Raw genomic sequence first — 22,493 nt, forward strand, 5'->3', positions numbered from 1 at the left:
TGCACCAAGCCTGATGTAGATGTGACTAATTAGGCACGAAGCGTCGACATGTTCGCCATCTAGCGATTAATTCTCGCTTTATCGCGACAGTTGAAAAAAAAAAGAGAGGAGGGGGAGGGAAATGAGGCTAAGGAGCTGCGACTTTTTAGATATTTCCAGGGGTTCCCATCCAATCTCATTGTTGACGACAAGTGCAGAGTATGGTTGTGATATACACGTACTGTCTTTAACATGGCTTCGCTGAAGAGCCTTTCATACGGGATCGATTTTCATTTTCCGCTGGAGGGAGCAGCCAAGTCGAGCAAGCTGCCCACATTTGCAGAAATCCGATATGTCGACGATAACCGCGCGGAAATGTCGTGTGCAAATACGAGATCAAACCGTGTCGACGTTATGATGAGATAAACGTTTCTGTGTGTGTGTGCGATAGTGCCTTTCAGTAGGGTCTTAATTGTTTACTACATCTCGTGTAAACGCCCTTCGATTGAATTGTTTGAATTCTCGTTCTGCCTCTTTTCAGTAAGAACATGACCAACGGGACTTTAGGACGTGCCTATCACGTTATTTGAAGCTCCAGTCAGTCTTCTCCTGGAGGTGCTGTAGTCTACTGCCTCCTTGGTCTACTTCCGTTCTTAAATCCCCGTATTATTTTCTTCAGCAGGGTTCACAGTACTTTAGCATTGTGTTGTTGATGTCATGCGTCCTCAGCCTAGAAGATCGTAACCTATAGATCTCATTGGCAATTCACTTCACGCAGAAATGACATGCACGAAGCAAATCTATTACTCCGGTATATGTGTACGATTGTCCTATTTCAAAATTTCATGCGACAATCAATTACACTGAATGTCACATGCATACTGAATTAAGTCACTACCAGACAGGTCGCTTGAAAAACGAAAGAAAAGCAAGACATAAGATCAAAGAAGTCAAGGAAAAGACAGTGAGATAGTCCGTGTTTACTGGCTCTTCAAATATTGAGCAAAAGAACAGTGATTCCTTCTTGACAGATTTACATCCATCATGCGAATATGATGAATGTGCTACGGGCTATGTGTGCATTGTACATAAATTTCATGATAGATAAGTCGTTTTTGATAGCAAATAGCTTGTTTAAACCAAAATGTTAGTCGATCATGTTGTTGAAGATATCATTGTTATAAATAATGTGCATGATAGTGATATTTACAGCTTCATGAAGATGATGATGTTTGTTATTGCTTTTATTTTTTAGGGGTGGTATGGACATCAAGAGTTCAGCAGTATTAGTATTTTTTTCTTTTGTAAAGATTAAAATTTCATATGATAGCGTATCCCATAGATTTGTGATTCATCAATGTAATCACTGGGATTATGAATAATATACAGCCTATGGTTGTTGGGTTTTTTTCGAAGTATACACGTAAACGCTAAAACATGCAAATAGCCCGCGGTGCGGTGCAAAGGCAACTAATGTTCTTCGTTAGTCGTTCGCTATCATCATTCAAGCATTCGAGAGTGTATATGTGAGAACATTCGACACGCGAAGTGCATATTGTTTGCATATCGACTCATATTTCCTCCCTGTTTCCGCCCAATGTCTGGGCCGTAACGTGATACTGCGTTATAATATTAGCTCCTCATATTTTTCTGACTGTCTGTGTCCAGTTATGATACCCACGTACTCGTAGTTATGATGCGGCGCTGTCACAAAATGCGCATACACTTGTAAGTATGTGATTAAACAAGGCAGAATCAAAAAGAGAGGAAAATGAGAGGATAAGGAATAGTATAATCCGTCTTAATTCAATTCGTAAGTTGACAGTGAATACCGAGTCATTGTCAGGGGAAGGGAAAGCGATGCGTCTGCGGATGATCATGACAATGATTACACATCTACCATAGCTATACGTCGAGAGGATCAGAGTACATTCTATCACTTGCTCCAGTGTGCATATATTGCGATGCGTATTAATGCGCGGCATAGCACCGATTTGTCCATCACCATAGCGACACACACAAACGCCTTCATTAGCTCTTCACAGCTCCCGCTGCTTCTCTGCCATGATGCACACTGGCTCGTGTAGTGTGTCGTGTGTGTGTGAGAGTGTGTGTATGTGTGTGATGGAGGAGCCTGGCATTAAATTTCGCCATATTTCTATCGTATTATTGACCGGAACCCATCAAATAGCTGTTAGACGGTAATACCATACACCATGCGTTTACAAGAACAAAGGTCGGGTTTTCTTTGTCTTTTCTTCTTTATTTTTCAGCGAATAGTCTAAAATCTGTGGGTCCCTTATCACATAACGTTGTTTGTTTTACAACTACGCCGAGGTCAATAGGCCCTGTTGATTTGGTAATGAGCGAAGTTCGGAATTACACTAAAGATCCTTTGGATAAGGGCAGTGCATCAAACCACAAGAAACGACAAAGGAAATTTTTAGATATTGTGAATCGCCAGCCACACTTAATTACTTGCAGCGAGGTTATGGTGTCAGCCACTGAAATCCCTTGCTCTGAAATTAATCCCACTGGAGTTTTAGGTGTAAGTGTAAGACATCGTTCAAGTTTCAAACACTGTACTATCCTACCATGGAGCTGATAATATAGCTCCATGATGCTATACTCTCACAATGATAACACGACTGGATGAATTCCTTCTCAAGAAAAACACTAATGCAAAACTATTTTTGATTAACTAGCTTAGAAATGAAGTGTTGAAAATGTATTATCGTCTTTCATCTTCGTAATTAGAAACCCCCTTATGGTGACCAAAGCGGAACAACACGTAAATTAGATGTGTCGAAACGAAGAGGACAGACGAATGAAGGGTTCGTCGAACTTCACTTAAGTCTCAATTTTCTTTAATGTCGATGAGTGTTTGTCACTATTGGTTGGGATGGATGGGAGGGAAGGGGTTGGGGGAGGTGTCCATTATAGTCAGATAATATTTTGATACTTCAACAGAGCGTGCCTTATATAACAATACTCCTCATTTCCGCAATATTTATGATGTGAGCGTTATACGGCATCGTGATAACACATGCTCACAATTTTTGTTCCACGTAGCTCCCCGTATAAACCTGCAAAGTCGAACTAGTGTAACTTGAGCCCCCTTCTTCCCCCCTCCCCCACCCCCCCCCCTCCTCGTCTGGAAATACTTGAATGACTATAAAATCTTAAGTAAAAGATATCTCCATTTTGGATGATAATGTCTACGGGTTCATTGCATTCAGTTACTGGTATAGAATTCGTTATAAACTTACAAAGACCTTATAATGGCAAACTTTTCAAGTGATGGGCTTAAACTACCTTGACGAATTTGTCGTAACTATATCTAAGGATATCATTCACATAAACTAATATATAGGAAGTTATGACCTGAACATGATATGTATCCAACAATAATAATGATTGAATAAATCTAATGACAAAGGGATCCTGAAAGTGCTCGCGACAACGTGATTTTTTTTTACTTCGTGGTGAAATTTGATTGTCTTATATAGTTATCAGATTGGCAAAAGGAAGAAGGAAATTATGACATTTTCATGCCAGTATTGTGCAAAATAAGTTAAAAACCAGGACGTTTGTTTGTATTTGTGTGTGTGTGTGTGTTTTCTCTCTATTATCAAGAACTGTCGGAAGAACAGCAAAATCTCACATCTCCTTGATTCATCGATATTGATAAGTTATGGTATTGTTGTTGTTTTTGGTGATACAAGCGAAAAGATTTGGCTCAAAGCTGGCTAATGGCATGGAAAATGAAATCGTGCCATGGCGACACATAACTTCCGTCGATGGTCACCGTAAGGTAGACTCAAACGCCCCTTTTCAGCCAACTCTGTGACAGTAACACTTTTTAAAATCTTGTATGATTATTTTTCTCCTTGTCAGCAAGCGACATGACGTGACCCATCTCCTATAAGTGTGTAAAATTAATGATATTTGTCTTGTTTATTTGTTTGCATGTTTGTTTGAACTGTATGGGTTTTCTGGGACGCTGCCATTTTAGGCTAAGCCGAGTGAACTCTTTTCAATTTTGGAATAGTGGGTTGCCTTTAAGATTTGAATGTCTTGAAATATGAATAGGCAAAATATACAAGTATATATACGTGTACATACACAAGTCACATACATTATGAAAGTTGAAAATATTGGCTGGTAGCAAACTAATAATAAGCCATTAATCCATAATGATGTTAGTGCTGGAAGGCACATTCCAGTCTTCATACAATATAGAGATTAAGGATTGATATTTACGAAAAAATGTAAACCATATTTTGGTAACATCATTTTACAAAATAATAATGACACATCATTGAGTGACATAAATCAAGCTTCCCAATGATATCATATGATTTTGTGATGTAAAACTTCTCAAGCTTGAATTGCAAAATTATATATGAATATATTTATATATGATTTATAATACATTCGAGTAGTATATAGACGTAAACTACTTACTCATGCCTTGCGTGTAGTGTACTGAATTTTGTTTTGCCGGCAACAATATCAGGTATATAGTTGTCAACACAGTACTGCGGAGATTATAAAGATGTATTAGGCGGTATTTTTGTTTTTTCCTAGTAATTATAGGGATTAGGGTAAAATACGCATGTTATTGTCATTTTTGATTGTTCGGGATCTCTATCTCTCTCTCTTTCATATATATACATGTACACTTGGTGATTCTATCCTACTATGAAGAGTGCTCGATATCCTTAAAGGAAGAGGTTTAGACAGAAGTAATGAAACAAGTTCACGCGGTTGACTGCAGGTTCATCCGTATTTATTGCCATAAATAAATAAATACGGATGATTGCTATAAATGAATAAATACGGATGAACCTGCAGTCAACCGCGTGAACTTGTTTCATTACTTCTATATATACATATATATATATTAAATTGAAAGTAGTGAAATACGTCAGAGACTCAGCAAGAACTGTTATAGCCGCTCGGATCATCGTCAGCATCCTGATCATACATAGAAAACAAATACAGTTTCAGCTGAAGACTGCGACAGCAACTTACACGAATCAATATTGAACAGGCTGTCTTTTCTATTTCCCCTTTGCGTTCGAGATATTACATCCGGACTGTCGAATAATAATGACAGACTTTGATTGGAGGCAAATTGAATGCAGATTAATAGTCGAACTCAGCCTTGGAAGCGAAATAACGAAAAAACGAGCTGGTTTCCTTCTGCCAATCATCTTCTTTTCCCCAAGAGTCTCGTAGTCATGACGACTGCCACATGGTACTTCGGACAAAGAAATAAGGAAAGAAAAGCCTACTCTGTTGATAGAGATGATTAGCCATCCTCTACGTCAAAAAAAAAGTCGTCATGACGATTGGACATTGTGCTATAGATAGGTTTTCGTGTTATAATTGTTGACTTTAAGACATGATCTTTCTTCCTTTTGCTTCCTGTTATTCCTTTCCTAGCTGCATCGCTGTGTTTTTCCAAATTATTTTCTTGGAACACCAGTCATGTGTATACATAATATGTAATATGTAAATATATATGAAGTGTTTAAATGCAAAAACAGATAATCGCCATTTTCAGTTGCACGCTAAGATCGTCATCAAATAGAGACAAATGTCTTTGATGCATGAAACTGCACTTGTTACATAACAAGAAATAGTTTTCAAGGTATTTCCAAAATTAGCAAACATATTTGAATTATAATTTAATTATTCTTTTTTGTTTTTCAGCAGCTTTAATTCAAAATATCTCAAATCGATAGATGTGGATATACAATATTTGGTTTTTGCAGTGAAGCTCTTCGTTTATACATTGTACATACACGCAAGCGCGCGCATGCACCCACACACACACACGTTCGCACACACTCCTAGATCCTGTTTGTTTATAGGGAGTCATAGGAAATAGTGACGGGTAGATTGAAATTGTGTGTTTTCACCGTGATAGGAAATAGTGACGGGTAGATTGAAATTGTGTGCTTTCACCGTGTTTTTCCTCCCTTGTTAAAGACTTTAACACCGTGTTAGTCAGCGACATTCGGAGTGGTTGATGATGCATACAGAGCGAATATTCGCTGGCCTCGCCACATTTCTAACCCCTCACCTCCCTCATCTTGCCGTCATCGCGTCTTTTTTTCGTCAAATTTCCTCGCCCGTCGCAGAGGAGAAGATATTTAACTGCTCTAGCGATGTCTTTTCGCGCCAATGTGCGTTCATTAGCTCAAAGCTGATCCAGCTGATATGGTGGGTGTATAGGGCCTACGACTAGACCTGAGGATATCAAACATTTTTATTTCTTTCTTTTTCGTTTTGTCTAAAATCATATTTGCAGAGGAAAGCGCCAAGTTTGACTGAAAATAAATGTGATAAATGTTTATGCTTACTCGGTCGATTTCTTCAAAGATAGATGCGTTAAAGTCAAGATGTTTTTAACCCACTTCGTCGTCGATATTATCTAATATGAGAGAATAATTTTTGTTAAAGGACGTATGAAGACAAAGTAAAGTAAGCAGGATATATGTCTGATTACAAAGTGCGATAACAAGAGGCGGCAAAGAAGCCATCTCAGCCACGGAAATACGCGTCGTCATCTTTAGCAATGGCTTCTGTCGACGAGTAGCAGCCTTGTATGCCATGATGGTAGAAAAAAATGCATTAAAAACAAAAACAAGAGCACTGTCTGTGTATATCGTAATGACTGCCGCAGATAATACTCTTTTGCACCCAGCAGGCACTGTAGAGAATGGCGTGGGTAGCTGTTTTCTCGCGTAATATTGGCGGTAGTAACGAGAACGAGGCCGTAGTGGCACAATTCGCAAGATTAATATTACTTTTTCCTCTCTCCCAGGGAGCCAAATGGCAACTTTGAGGAGTTGTAACTTTGTGACACAACGATACTGCCCTTTTATGCTTTTGAACACGCGTCAACAAAAGCCTCGGGAGACAGCTATTTACTTCAGGTTCGATAGACGGGGCCGATGTCGAGTTCCACTTCCTCTTCATTCTCACTCCTCTGGACTGTGGGATGTCGTCTACTGATCCGATAATCTTTGCCTGAGGACAAGCCGTTAAAAGAAAACAACGGAAATATATAAGCCTGCTGAGTCGAAACGGAGTCGCTGAGTGTGCGATGACTGTATGAGTGAACCATGAAAAAAAGAAAAAGAGAGGGAATAATAACCCCATCTCTGACTGAAAAGCTTCGGCAAGGGACGAAATAACCTCTCACCGCTGTCATGGCCGCCGGCAACCTTTATCTGCGTCCAAATGTCAGTGGTGCCTTTTTATGCAATGTATAGTCTAACGTCGGCTTGGCACGCACTCGTTCACACACACACACACACACACACACACACACACACACACACACACACACACACACACACACACACACACACACACACATATATATATATACACACACACACACACACACAAACAAACAAACACTCACATAGACACACACACAACACGCGCAAGCGAACGCATAATGCTAAAATGCGTCTTGAAACAAGTAGTCTGCATTTCAAGAAAAAAAAAGCAAGTCAAATTGATAACAAATTTATTTTAGTAGAGGAAATTACTCATAATGACGTATTAGTTCTTACAGCAAGCTCCACTCCATGTTAAAGAACACTGGATACTAAACCACACATTAAATGCGGTGAGTTAGCTCAGTCGGTAGCGCTTGTGCCTCGCGACCCATAAGGACCCCGGTTCGAATCCCGAGTTCCATCACTGAGCGATGTTGTGTTAAATCGTCACTGTCCCCTCGAGTAAGAGGCAAAACACTCTGGGCTTCTCGTGGGTGTGATAGTCACAACTCATGCACGTAAAAGATCTCGCTTTATTCATTGCAAAGAGCAGGGTGTTTAACCCGGTGAAGTGGTTCCGCCTAACATCCCACAGGACCCATGGACACTGATGGAAGAGCAGCCATTGCCACTGAATATGGGCTATCCAGCCATCTTCTCAGATGGAAATGAAACAAACACAAACATTCTATTTCATCAAAACAAAACAGAGATTAAGACATACATGAAATAGCAACTAGTGAAATTTTTAACTGCGAACATAAAACAATATCATTGGCAACCGGATACGCAAATTGTAATGGGGCGATAATACCATCGCCCGCGAAATTGACGTGGGGTTGTTTTGAAAAGACACGTAAAACTGTGGCTTTTTCTTCCACAATTTTCGTATTCAATGTCCAATTTTGATGAAACTGTATAACAATCCTCTTTACGTGATTCTTCTTTATCAAAACAAAAAGTCCTTTGCATTGCATTATACGGCGTAGCATTTCACTCTAAATGTTGCTTTTATCATTTAAAACCTTCCACTTTCGGCATTGGGAAGAAAAAAAGAAAGATTCTACACCTTTGGCGACTTGTGTTGCGCCCTGTCGAAGATTTGGCCAAAACAAGAGACAAGTGATATGTATAATCAACCCTTCGCTCGCTCAGGGGTAGAGAAATTTGCGTTGGCGTGAACCCATCAACGAAATGTATCCTTTATTTTGCCCTCTCTCATTTTCTAATGCGGATATAGAAATCGTGCTCGACCGTCGGCCTATTTAGCTTGTCGAGAAGAAGTTACAAAATAGAGAAGGATATTCATTAATATTCACTCCTTGTGATCTTGATCAATGCATCATTTCTGCGTCAACCAGTTAAGGAGATGAGTTCATAAAAAAACTTGTTTTCCCCATACTGAGTTCATAAAAGTTCAAGCATGATTATCAAAGAGTTCATGACGAAACGTTATGATATGGGTCGAAAGTAATTGTTTCGTTTTTGCGTGATACTTATATAAAAGCACTAATATTACTAAAGTTGTGCTTTATTTTCCTTCCGTGCAGAGAACCGATTCATGATCTTCATGTATGTTGTAATTCATTTCAGCTCTTCAATCACAGACTGAATTCCCCCTCGTTGAAGTTGGTACTGCTAGTTACCACTTCTAATCACCGACAATGTGGAATTTAGTGACGAACTCTTTGAATAAGGTGTTTTATGCCGAGATACACGCAAGTTATCCACCAAAATACATTCGATAACAATACACAGGATGCGTTGAGATCGCAAACTCCCTCTGATATGGCCTGGAAAAAAAAATGTCTTTGCGAACATAGAAGAAAGGTATTTTGAAAGAGGTATCGATTATGGTTCTCCATGGAAACCGCACAGCTCAAGACACTGATTGGCTGATTTATTACCGCAAGACTGGAGAGGAATGGACAGATGCTATTCGCTTGGTGGCGCGCTAAATATAGTTGGTCAGACTCCCGATGCTGCGGTGAGGAAATGTCTCTCCTTTATGCCTTCATACAAACGCATCAAAACGTGTGAACCTCACCGTGAAATCCCGGCTCAGGCGTGCATAAATCAATCTTCAATTTTCACATGGCGACAACGACACATGATTGCGCGCTACACAGTATACCTTCCTGCGAGGAATCATTATATCCATTGCGTTTCCTTATCAACTCTCTTAGATTACCGAAACGGAACTTACACATTTTTCTTCATTTTACAAACTGTAGCTCTCTATTAGCAGAGAGAGTGGAAAGCAGGAGTTGATTAATAAAGCTAGGAGAGCTCGCTTCGATATCTTCAAGGCACCTCCCCTTCTTTAATGCGTTCTATCATGTAGCCTGTTACCATGGTAACGACACGTCAGAGAGTACAGGTTGGCTAAGGACAAAGAGGCGTGAACGCTAATGACTCGAAACACTATTGTCCCCTTCACGTGTATATTAAAGGTGTCACTTTCGCTGCAGCAGAGCGCTATGCGGACTTATGTGCGTTTTCTACAGTCAACATTCAATAAAACGCATGTAATGTTTCTGTGTACAACAATGAATTCCTTTTGTATATTAGAATACAGACATGCTGCACCTATGCTATTGATAAGCATACCATGAAATATTATTGTCATGGACGCGGTCCTTCTGGAGATGGTAGGGCAAATTTTGTTTTGACGTAACAGAATGTGAGATGGTAATTCCACCACTGTAAAGGCCATGGATTCAGTCGCCGCTAATTATTTTAAAGGGGAATATTACCTAATGTGGACTAGGTGAATGCATCAATTTTGATATGGAAAGTTCGCTAGAAATACTCCAGCCGTTAAGATGACGATTCCCCCCCCCCAAAAAAAAAAAAATAATAATAATAATGATAATTACTCATCAACTGGAGAACTTTATTTTTCAATCGGGAGTTGATTATGCAAAATGAACAATTTGTCAATATTTAGATTTTTTTCGCGTCGATATTCTGTAATTGAATATCATATTCCTTGCATTGAAATCAAGGCGATGTGTAATGATAGTAATGGCATACATTCGAACTCTACGCCGCAAGAAACAGCATTTAGCATTGTTGGTATAACTTCATATTCGCCTCTTCAGATGGTCGGTAAGACCTACACTGGTGAGACTCTTTCGGTCGGATATTTTGAAAGTTGTTATCATTATTACAATCGGTGTTATTGTAGTATTTTTTGTCATTATTGTCGGCAACATAATTATGTTCGGCTTGTGAAATATCGCAGATATCAGAATCACCACGTAGAGGACACTCGATAGTGCAGGGTGTATGCATTGAATCATTTCTTTTCTTTATTCATTCAGCCACTGTCCACCCGCACATATTCGTGTTGTGTTACAATCTTACAAGGTCATCTTAGCAACGCAGAACAACAAATCCTGTCGCTCTGCTCCGAGGAGAGAGAGGAAAAAGTGCCTTAGTCTGCTGTATGCAATGTATAAGCTGCTAATCCGCCGTATCCAATTTTAGTACGATGTGTCGCGTAGATCCCTATCGAGGCGCCCTGCATGCATGGTTTCGATTTTATTGTTGCATTTTAAACGGATGACACTTGTTGTGCAGCGTTTCGTCAACGAATTTATTCGGCCTTACAACTTATGTAAGATTTAATTGCTTGCACAGTTCTTAAAGAAGTCGGTCAAGGGATTTTACAGAAATCATTTTCAGCGCCCCACATGCACATTGCGTCTATCAGTTGCATATAGAGAGCTGACTAGAAAAAAATAGTAATTCAAAAAAGTTATCACTGATGTCATTCTGTCCGTACGTATCAGTTCTTCCAAGTGGGTCGCTGACCGTCGTTATATAAAAGTGCAATGCAATTAGGCTACTTAAGTTGATTGTAGTTTAAGTTATTTTATTGTATGTACTTTATTTTGATGATCATGACATTTTTATCTGTACATAATGTTAGCAGGGCCTGCTAAAAGAATATTGAAATAAATAGATAAATAAATTTGAAAATTATTTGTTGTGCCAAAACCATCGTCAGGTCATTAATTCAATTCAATTCAATTCAATCATAGTTTATTTCCAATCAATGAAAATCAAAAACATAGTACAATGTATACATGTCATTAAATGATATTGTTCAAACGCTTGCAAAAGATTCATGTAATATACGAGACAAATTATAGAACAACATATATGTACAATAATAAAGAGGAAAACTGTACAAATACTACGTGGGCGAGCGGAAAATAAATTCGATCATGGAAAATAGTGATCCACTAAAAAGCAAAGCTTGTCGGACGTGGATCGCTAGATAAATAATGAGTGAATGATTAGCATTGAGTGTACCCATATTATTATCTTTCTCCCCTCCCACCTCAACCCCAACACACACATACACGCAGTAGGACTACCTACAAAATATTCATGTATTACCGACCTTGCTTGCTAACACGTTATGGCAATTCCGATGTACCTCGTATTCGTGGAAGTATCATTATAAATCAGCTACAGGAAATCTAATCTAAAATTTACCAAATGCGAGTAAATCTCCACCGAATCTCTTCTTACTCGTCGATTTCGATAGCTGAAAACAGTGCGAATCATACGCAACTAATACAGCGCGAAGGAGGAAAGCGTCTCGATGGCAGACGACGCGAATTCCGCTGCAAATGTGTGGGTAGTGATTGATCGTATCGCTAGCGATCGATCAAAATCTCATCGACCGTTGCTATGAAAAAGCAAAGTCAGTGGGTGGCGAGCGACTGCCGGCGTTATTAGATAAACAGTCGGCGTGTCTCTATTAGTTCTGATCAATACCCTATCTCATCAGCCTGTATCCGAACGCCGCGTTGACTGAACAATGTTAGCTGACGCGTGAAAAATAAATGAGAGGGAGATATAGAAAAGAAAATTAGAAAGAAGAAGAAACGACGATGAAGGGAAAAAAAGAGAGACGTAAATATAGCACGGTTTGTTGGTAGGGAAGGGCTAACATCAATCGAAGTTCTGCATATTCGTTGGTGAAAGCATGACTGCGTAATGTAAAAATTTCCATATAGGCCCTACTCTATATTTTAGAAAGAGAAATAAAAACAGGTAAGGCGTTGATTCAAGCTAGATATTCAAGCTGACGTTAATAGCTGAAGTCAAAATCGGGACTAGAATGAAAAAGTTACGGTGTGTTGGAATTTTCTTTCATTTAAAAAAAAAACAGGGATTTAGTACGGCAGTCACATTGTTGTCATTCAGACAAGATGAAGTGATGATGTGGTCTCACAAAATTATTTAATCTGTCACTGATCTTGGCACTTCATTTACCTCTATATACTAACTGACTAAATTCTGTTTTGGACACGAAATCTAAAGGAAAAAGCAAACGAATTTGTCTGTTTCTTTTGTGTTGCTTGAAAATTCGCAAGGAAGACTATTAGGGGCAAATGTTGGCCCTACGAAGTTAACCAGGGATAGTGAAGTTTGTCTACAGGGGATTTGTGTGTTGTTTAGCATCAAGAAATTTCGACCGCACTGTGTGGATGATTTTCTTCTGTTTCTAAAGCAAACTTGAACACAGTGCGGTATCAGAATAAAGCGAAAAAGGTTGGTGAAGTAGACATTGGATGTTGTTGAAATAGGAAAGTGGCACAAAAATGTTTGTGTCTTCCATATGGTGTTATATGGATGTGTGTTTGTGTGTGTTTAAGATATTAAGTTTGAAATATTTTTAGGGTGCGTGATCCAGACCACAAAGAATGTCGCCTGTTCAAACGTATGTATTACATTCCACGCTATCTTTACAAAGCGAAATGGTGTAACTGAGAAAATGAACTCATAAGCATTCAGAATGCGACCTTGCGTTGATACTTTACTGGTAAACTATATAATATGCTATTTAAGGCCATACCAAGCCGTGTGAAAGTAGGCCCTACCTGAAGGCCAAAGTGAGATAAACTTCACTGAATTAGGCACAAGCTCCTTCTCTCATTATCTTCTTGCACGTAATATAGGCCCGGATACGAAAGACACGTTAGCACTTCACCCCCCCCCCCCCCCTTCCTTAGCAACGAGTGTGTTCTTTTTACCCTCATCTCCCTCCCCCCCCCCCCCATTCTGACACACTTCATGGCACAGACAGCAAGACGATCATTCGATGTTGAATCTCCCCCTATCCTGAGAAAGAGTGATCGCCGTGATGCAAGCAAGCCGTACACTCATGAGTAACTTCATATCCACTCAAGATTACCATACGGTCCGGGCTTAGTCTTGCTTGTTCAGTCTCAGATGATTCTGTATATGCTAGTACCTTTGCCATGTTTTTCTGCCTCGAGACAACCTGAGCGAAATGTGACAAAGTGATGAAAATAATATTGTTTTTCTCTTGTACCCATGATACAAGGCGTGTGGTGTTTCATATTTCCAAATACGGTCAAGAAACGTGTAGCTATGCTAATAACACGGTTACAGTCATAAGCATGATAAGATTACTAAAAACTTTCGCTTTCTGAAGAGGATAACACTTTGCTCACATTATTTAATGTCTATTTACCGTGATGGCAGTGGTGATGTCATCCAGAGGTCTTGTCACATTAAGGAGAACATGAATACTGTCGACTTCTCAAGGTCAAACATAACTTGTTCTTTCATTTGAAGTATTACCGTAAATTATTGTAGTGTGACCGACTGCTTAACATTGAGTAACGGCACATTTTTCAGAAAAGCAAGCTTTCATATATCTCTTTCGTGTTGAGTACTTCTTTTTGAGTAAGAAGACGTTACCTAATTAAAACGGATCTAAATAAGTGTATGCACAACTGCACCCGCTTGAAAATTCCAGATTTTTTTGCCACAATGATTGCTTTACTCTGTTCAGAATATTAGGCGGGGATAGCGAACACATAAAGTATTCCGTCCGAAGACTTGGAAATGTAAGTGAGTTATGTTCTAAATGAATTACACGTATATCCAACGCTGAGGATTTGATATTCTGTATATTTCAGACAGAGAAAGTCACCACCCGTTAAATTATCTCGGGTTTTATACATGTAGTCAAAGTATACTCGCTATCACCTAATCTTCATTTTTCACTCGTGCACCAGGTCCCTTGGCATGCTTCATGCATTCTTAATTAAACCATAAACCACGACGAAGAGTTATCTTGTTGCTACGCGAGTTGTCGGAACGCCATGTTCTGAGGAAAGATTAAATGAAGTAGCTATCGTTTCGAAGACCTGGAAATATGTCAATTTCGTATCTGACTAACAGATTGACAGAATACAGTGCAAGCAACTGAAGAGCCATTCTCCATTATTATTTATATATCATTACGAGAATCAACACTAATCTCATTTGGAATATGAATTTTGAGTGCCTTCCAGGCTTTCGTTCACATCCTGTGGTTTATATTTCCATGAGATTCATAGCTACTATGGCATCAACATAATGATTATGTCCGTCTCGCCCCTTGTGTTGCTTCCTTTCGCGTTTGCTTAGTCTAACACATACATCAACAGGACGAATTAAATTTTAGTATTCAGTGACCACACCACACCCCTAGCTCCCATTCAGTCCGAACCAGATATCGCCCATTCGCCGTCCCAAGCAGGTGCACACTGTAAAGTTATGCCTTTTCTTTAAACGTACACTCAAATTGTCCCTCGCTGCACAATACGATTGGCTGTAAACACACGCGATGCGACAGCGCGTACTTGACGGAAACCGTACACGCGCTCAACTGCTGCTAGCCCAGTTTTGGGGTGCAGAGTTTCTCTTAAGAGGTGGTTAAAGCTCAACTTTGCCCATACCTCAATATTAATGACTCAGCAAGTTATCACCAGACTGTGTCTGAATCGGTCCTCCATCTCACATTATATACAGATTTGTCATCCTTTTATATTTTCTTTTTGGTTGCTTTGTAGGTTTTCGACACCAGTATGTATGTCGGATCCTCTTCCATTCCCTTGAAATAAAATGGAAAGAAAAAAAAAAACCGCACCGACGAAAACATTGTCGTCAAGAATACTCTTCTGTCAACACTAGGGTGCGGTATCACTTCTGTACAGATGGAGCTAGCAATCAATTATTAGTGATCTTCTTTTGTCATCGCCTATTGTTGAGACTGGATGGGCTTTCGGCGAATTGGGTTGATTAGTGACGGGAAATTTCTTTGCGTTAATCAGCAATTGCGTTTATTAAACCAGTTCGGAGAAAACTTATTTGCACACACACACACACACACATATATATATATATATATATATATATATATATATATATATACATTGTATACATAATAGATAGATAGATAGATAGATAGATAGATAGATAGATAAATGTAAAACATGCGAAATCACATCATAATAGATGTGAGGAAAATATAGAGAAAGAAAAAAAATGAGAAAGGATATGGCAACTGATGATACTGCCTGCCTCTTTTCACGGAGGTTATTGCCCAAGACCCTGAAGTCCCAATGTCGCCGTGTCCAATTCTCAATTATCCTTGGTCATCAATATGCCAGGTCACGGAACGTTTCTCCGACTCCGACGAATTGTTGATTACAAAAGAGGAGGAGGAGGAGGAGATATAACCAATTCTTGGATTGATTAACCGATTCCCAACATCTATAAACACTACGGAGTTCGGTCGTCATGTATAGGTACGACTCGGTTTCTGCAGGGACACGATGTAGCATTAATGTCAGGTTTTCAGCAACAGTCCCAGCCACTTGATATTGGGTCAGTAAATTAGGTCCATTCATCACGCGTCTTTTTTTTTCATCCTTTCACTACTTTACCATCCTTAGCCACGTAACCACGCCGCATACAAACACACAAGACATGCAGTGTCACAATATTCACAGACATTTTACAAATAGAAATCTTGAAAAATTTACGTTTACTTCAGTTGTGATTGTATATAGCCGGTTCATATCCTTTGATGTAATTAGAAAGCTGATGTATATAAAGTACGCAATGCATGTCACATATACGGAGAGGGTTTCTTCGTCACATGTTATCAGGTCTACGTAAGAAGAGATATCTGTCTGTTTCTCCCCCCCCCCCCCCATCTCTCAATCTCAATGTCTCTATCCCGCCGTCTCTTTAGACTGTTATGGTGAATCCATGTTATTAGTATGTCACTTGAGAACAAGTTTGACAAAGTGTTCGGTGTCCTCTTTCCTCACTGAAGAACATGAATAATCTGCCCCAAAAAACAAATGTAAAGTTTTTTTTCTCGTCGCCCTCTTCTAACACTCTCTCTTCTTGTGTGTGTGTGTTTATGTATGTGTGTGTGTGCGTGTGTGTGTGTGTTGTGTCTGTGTGTTGTGTCTGTGTGTCTATGTGTGTTGTGTGTGTCTGTGTCTATGTGTGTTGTATGTGTCTGTGCCTGTGCCTAAATCCAGCCCTCTTATGGAAAGATGTTTTTAAAATGACATGCAGGTAGTGTTTCCATCATGTTCATGTATGGTATTGTCTGCCAGCTCTAGTTGATCGATTTGTTGGCTTATCATATTGTTCACCCTGTATTCATCTCATTTTTGACTTAGGAAAACATCCTGGTAGTATTTCTTACGCTGTCCTTGAAGTCCTTGTCTATCGCTTCTCTCTTTCAGAGCCGATGAAACTGATCCGTACTCGTCGACAAGAAATATGAGTACGCAAGCCGCGCGTTGTAAGGTCCGCGTGAAAAAAACAAACAAACAAACAAACAAACAAAATAGATGAACATTGGTATTTGTAATCGACTAACGCAAGACGAGGTATTCTTGGTCATATTGAGTACAAATTTTAAACTATGCCTATAAAAAAGATGAACATTGGTATTTGTGATCGACTAACGCAAGACGAGGTATTCTTGGTCATATTGAGTACAAACTTTGAACTCTGCCTATAAAAAAGAAATACGGAAGATTATTATTTGTTCTTTCAAAAGCAATACGGGTGTGTATATGGCTAAATACAATCAATATCAAATATTCGTTACTTTTTCTACCAACGATAAGGTTCCTGAAATCTATTTTTCGGAATTCTTGGAAACTATACACTTGATTATCTTTGTTTTGACAGATCATGGAAGAAAAAAGAAACCCAGATGAACATTGGTCTTTGTGATCGACTAACGCAAGACGAGGCATTCTTATTCGTATGGAGTACCAACTCTGAAATGTTCCAATAGACCAAAAACTTACGGAAGTTGTCTTAACATAGTACGCAGTATATTCCATGCTTTCCATTACGTCATCGTCACTGCAACAAAAGATATCCCCCCCCCCCCATACGTCAATCAAGATTGATAGATCAGATTTGACGGTTGTAAGGTATCGAGTTTTTATGACCGGTAAGTTTAGTGAGTTTGGTCTATGAAGTACAAAATAAAAAAATATATATAGTGGCTAGTCTCCGCACTACTAATCCTTATTCTTATGTTTGTTTAGTCTTTAATATCACTTGAACAGTTGAATGTTGTGCAGTAACACGATGTTACGGCCCGTATTCGACCACGGAGATGAGACGCACCTCGCTGATTCGACCGATCCCGCAAACGAATTTTTCTGGGGAGCACGAGGGAAATATAGAGATGGATAGAGACAGACAAGGAGTATGGTAAAGAGATTGAGAGGTAGAGAGAGAGAAAGATAGAAGGATAGAGGGAGAGAGATGGGGGGGGGGGGAGAGGTCGAGAGCAGAATCGTGACTCTGATGTATCCGATGGAGAATCAGGAGTTGATCCCTTCGTGCAGGGGCGGTCCCACCAATCTAATGACACGCGTCCCTCTGTGTTGCTCAGCAACCGTAGCCGGTGATGATGGCTTTGTCAATACACTCGTCTTCCTTACTCGAGGAGCGTAGTCGCGCAGCACGAGTGTCTAGTTTTTATTGGTAGTCCGCTGAAGGAGTACAGTTCTTCATTAGGGTCGACGCTGCTCTCCACTTTGAAGGAGCACTTTTAGGCTAATACTAATTACAAGATTTTTTAATCCACCATATTAGCACGATGTTCATATTTTTTCTGCTTGATTATATAGTGACACAGATATTTTTAGAGGCTAACGTGGCTGTTATCATCTTTCCTCCAAAATGATACCCTTAAGGTCGAGTTCCCTTGCCACAATTAATGTCATTAAGATTACAAACGCCTCTATTGGTCAGATATTTTTTGTGTTTGCACGGTCTACTAAAATTGTTTATGGGCCCTACTTGCTTGTGTACACATGAGTGTGTACACAATCATGTTTAATTGATAAGCCGTGACGATTGTTGGAAAGTCTGTCGGTAAAAGGGATTTAGAGTTACAAGAGAAAAGGGGGGGGGGGTTGAAACAGACAAGATATCTTTTCATCAGAAAATAGATCTCATAGATCTTTAATTATTCATTTCTTCCATTTAGCACAGATTGTATTTCCTCTCTTACTATAAGAGAAGCTTGTACGTGCGAACCGTTTTGTAAGTACCTATTTGCAATTTATGACATTTCCGTTTTGGACAATACAATAATAGCATCTCCTTTGCACACACCTTTTTCTTGTTGACGAGACGATATGGTGAATAAAAATCGTGTCCAACGGCAATATCACTGCACTCTCTTGGGGACGGGTTGGGGGTGGGGAGGGGTGGGGCTGGACGGAATCTATGTATACTGTCGATTACTGCTCTTGCATTTTTCTTGTTTTATTCTGCCCAATTATTCAACCGTGACATTTCTGCCTGGCTATCACTTACATCTACCCACCAGCGTTTAGCGTGCATGATTTGAGCGATAATTCCGCTGTGAACGTTACCATTGTCTGTCTTGGAAGTGTCTACAAGCAGGGTAAGGGTCACGAGGGGAAAAAATGCGTAAATTGCAACCGCAAAGACAGGATCATGTTTTTACCGTTTTCTCAGAAGTATTCGTTGTTGTTTTTGTTACGTTGTTTTTGTTGTTGTTGTGTTTGTATGGCTTTTTTTTTTTGGGGGGGGGGGGGGAGTCGGATCAAGAAAGAAATTCTGTGATTTGTGAACATAACATTATTATTGCGAACCAGCGAGTCATGTATGCATAATCAGCTTGTGTGGAATTGAGATGGAGTAAAATCATAGCGTATCATGGTGTTGTTTTGACGGTTTCACGTGTTGTTGTTGTTGTTGTTGTTGTTGTTGTTGTTGTTGTTGTTGTTGTTGTTGTTGTTGTTGTTGTTGTGTGTGTGTGTGTGTGTGTGTGTGTGTGTGTGTGTGTGTGTAAAATCAGACTGATTTGATTGGGTGTTTGTCTTCTGAAGATGTGAACTTTCCGATTTTGCCATTGCGAAAACTATACTCGACAATGATGATAGTTATGGGATTAAAATCAGAGTAATAATCAAGCTCTTATACTGCTTATTATTATGATGAAAATGTGTACAGTAATTCATTAATACAAAATAATCTTGATAATAATAAACATAATAACACTAATGATAGTGATAATGGTGGCAATAGCAAAATAAAGATATTTTGCCTTTCCCTACCCATCGTGCCCATGATGAAATAACGCCCTCATCAGTGAGACTTCTGATTTTCCACTAGTTCTTGCTGTAACCATAGTAACCGAAGCATTTCCGTTACGAGTTTAACCAATTCCGTTCCAATGTGCACCCGTTCACACATGAACACACGGACAGAGATTTCATGTTGCACGCATAGGGCTAGTACACTAATTAGTCTTGGGTCAAGAGGGAAAACATAGAAAAAGCATCTTCTCCTGAGATGTTCGCACGGCGGGTTGATGGACTGAACCAAGAATATCCTGTTTAAGCCTTTCTCAACCAGGAACTTTGGATAGTACAACACACTATTGGGATTTCTGCGCCAATCTGCACTTAAAGTATACAAAGGGTTAAGACTTCAGATGCTACCCCGTTGCGATTAAGGTGCTTCGACGTTGAAGAGCTATATTGCACTCCTCTTAAAACGACTACGGTTATAACGAAGTTATTTTTTGGAACGAAGTAAAGATTCAGGTTGCAAAGTTACTGTGTTCACATATATTTATGTACTTTTCTCTTTGGAAATATAGAAATGTCGATATAACGAAAGAAAATCACCAGTTCAGAGGACTCTGTTATAGCGGGATTTGACTGTACTCTTTATCTTTGTATTATTAATTTCTCTCATATGGTTTATTTTTCCGCATTGCAGGGCGAAGCAGCAGATCAAGGATGCGATCCTCCAGAATGACTTCACCAAGAACTTCGACAGCGCCCAGACGCGGGAGATCGTTGATTGCATGTACCCGAAGACCTTCAAGCGGGGCGAGATCGTCATCAACGAGGGTGACACGGGAGCCCACTTCTACGTCGGTGCAGGTAGGCGACGTCGAGATGGTCGAAATCTAAAACTGCTCACGTCAATATTGCATTCTTTCTTTTAAAGTTTCGGATAGCCATAGGCATAGGTGTATGAGACACTGAAATCGATGCCTTGTACCCTCAATGTTTGTCCGTGAAAAGTGAAAATTGATGATAAATGAACTAAATGAAGTTTTGGTTGAGATGGGGCGTCAGGTTTCCAAGTTGATTGTCGAGATAATGAGAAACCCCTTATGAAATATGAAAGATCATAAAGGTCTATGGAATTCAGAGTTCATTTCATGAACATTGGTTTTGAATGGCTGAGATATCTAAAAACAAAGAGGTCTTGAAAGATGTAATTGCTCATAAATGACGATTACCATACATATCATTTTCTGACAGTTATCTCTACGCAAATGTATATATTTTTGTTTTTGTTTATATTCATGTCTAGTTGCCATGCGGAGCTAGTGTAAGATAGAAGCAAGGTTGAAACACATGCTGATGTAAACTTTCTGTAGTATCTGATCACGCTAAAGAAAAGTACATGTACCAGCAAACTGTAATATATCAGCGTATGACGTGGTCATTAATATAGTGAATAATTGAGTAAACAGCTTAATTTCTGATCGGTATGTACGGCTTTGCCAGTCATTTTTATGGCGACGATTAATTCTACATGAGCAAATTTTACGCTGGATGGACAGATTTGATAGTAGTTGTGTGTGTGTGTGTGTGTGTGTGTGTGTGTGTGTGTGTGTGTGTGTGTGTGTGGTGTGTGTGTGTGTGTGTGTGTGTGTGTGTGTGTGTGTTTTCAGAGTATTGGTTTACTTGCTCAAGAACCACAATTATTTCCTCAAATCTAGACATGGTGCTATCAATTTATGTATTACATGCTGTGAAATTATGGACTGGTCTGGAATTCCCCTTTTAAAATTAATGAAAATGGTCTTGTGACAAGAAAGCAAAAAGTCCCTCAAATTCTATCTTACAAACACACACACACACGCACACACACACACACACACACACACACACACACACACACACACACAAAATACAATCACAAAACCCATGGAACAAGAAATGAAAGTAAGGTAACAAAGCAACAGACCAATCACATTTGACAGTGTAGACCCTTAGTAGCATGTATCGAGCTACAGTGCCAAAGACTTTAAAGGGATCATATAGTTTTGGTTGAGACCTAATTTCAGGTTTCTAACATTTTTTGGTGAGATAATGAGAAACCTCTTATGAAATACGAAAGAGCATGTAATTCCATGAGGAATTCAACATTTATTTGATGAAAATTGGTTTTGAAATGGCTGAGATATCCAAAACAGAGCGATTCTAGTAAAGTGTGGGACCCACACTTTATTACTATCGCTTTGTTTTACTTTGTTTTTGGATGTTTCAGTCATACCAAACCCGATTTTCATCAAATAAACTTTGAATTCCTCTTAAAATGGTATGCTCTGTGCTATTTCGCAAGTGTTTTCTTGGTATCTCGCAAAAAGTTAAAAGCCCAATTCTCATCTTCACCAATACTGTATTATCCCTTTAAACAAAATGCCAACAGAAATGAATTGAAAGTGTAAACAGTGTGGAAGATATACAGGGAATGGAAACAGAAGAGGGTGACAAGATGACATCATGGCAGACAATATGAATGTGCCTGTGAGTCTTCCCTATAAATATCTATTTCTTGTGACCTGTTGAAGCCACTTATGTCAAATTACAGTAGACTCCCATTATAACGAATTCCTCGGGACCGGCAGCGTTCTTTCTCCATAACGAAATTTTGTTATCGAACAAATAAAAAATAAAAAAACAAAAGTGGATATTAGTAGTTGCGGCCTGAAAATTTACTTCGTTGTAACCGAAATTTCGTTATAATTGTGTTTGTTATAACAGGAGTGCACTGTATCTC

The sequence above is a fragment of the Diadema antillarum genome, unplaced genomic scaffold, assembly GCF_040938485.1.
Source record: "Diadema antillarum isolate AM-2024a unplaced genomic scaffold, OU_Dant_1.0 seq00001101_RagTag, whole genome shotgun sequence".
NCBI lineage: Eukaryota > Metazoa > Echinodermata > Echinoidea > Diadematoida > Diadematidae > Diadema > Diadema antillarum.